Genomic DNA, 1223 nt, shown 5'->3' with positions numbered 1-1223 from the left:
TCATAATTAATAAAATTTAAAATTCATGTCCTAAAGCTATGAATGTCCTATGAATTCATCACCTCTCTTAAATGAAAAATGCTTTAATCACAAAAGAACAAGAAGTATAGGATTTCGAAATTTATCCTTGAAACTAGTTGAATTAGTTTGATGTGGTGACAATACTTTTTGTTTTCTGAATGAATGCCTAAACAGTGAATATGTCTCTTGAATTTGCTGTTTTGAGAATGTTAAAAATTGTTGGCTCTTGAAAGAATGAGGGAAAAAGAGAACTGTTATTGAGGATCTGAAAAATCATCAAATTGATTCTTGAAGCAAGAAAAAGCAGTGATTCAAAAAAAAAATTTCGGAAAAAAAAAGAGAAAGAAATGAAGTTGTGATCCAAGGCAAAAAGAGTGTGCTTAAGAACCCTGGACACCTCTAATTGGGGAAGACCATGCCATTGGTGCAGTATTGGGACAAAGGCATGGTAAGCTTCTGCACGTTATTCATTATGGCAGCCGTATTCTAAATGAGGCACAGAAGAACTACACAACCACAGAAAAAGAGTTACTTGCAGTGGTTTATGCCATTGCCAAGTTCAGATCTTATTTAGTAGGATCAAAAGTGATTGTGTACACTGACCATGATGCTCTTAAATATCTACTCACAAAGCAGGATTCAAAACCCAGGCTCATAAGATGGGTGTTGCTTCTGCAAGAGTTTGATATAGAAATAAGAGACAAAAAAGGGACAGAGAATCAAGTAGCTGATCACCTGTCAAGGATAGAACCAGTAACAGGAGCGTCCCTCCTTCCTACTGAGATCTCTGAAACCTTTCTGGATGAGCAATTGTTTGCTATTCAGAAAGTTCCGTGGCTTGCAGACAGTGCAGACTATAAAGGTTCTCCTTCTGTAACCATGGAGAGGAAGCATGAAGAGCTTCTCTCAAAACAGAGTCAAACAGAGCCCCCACAGTCAAACTCTAAGTTTGGTGTTGGGAGGCCACCACCAACATCTAAGTTTGGTGTTGAACCCCCACATTCAAACTCTAAGTTTGGTGTTGGGAGGTTCCAACATTGTTCTGAATATCTGTGAGGCTCCATTGTCAAGCTACTGACATTAAAGAAGCGCTTGTTGGGAGGCAACCCAATGTTATATTTTATCTAATTTCCGTTGTTATTTTATGTTTTCTATAGGTTGATGATCATGAGAAGTCACGAAATCAATTGAAAAAGCAAAAA

This window comes from Arachis duranensis, chromosome 2, assembly GCF_000817695.3.
Source record: "Arachis duranensis cultivar V14167 chromosome 2, aradu.V14167.gnm2.J7QH, whole genome shotgun sequence".
In the NCBI taxonomy this organism is placed as follows: domain Eukaryota; kingdom Viridiplantae; phylum Streptophyta; class Magnoliopsida; order Fabales; family Fabaceae; genus Arachis; species Arachis duranensis.
Note: the sequence above shows the minus strand (reverse complement) of the source record.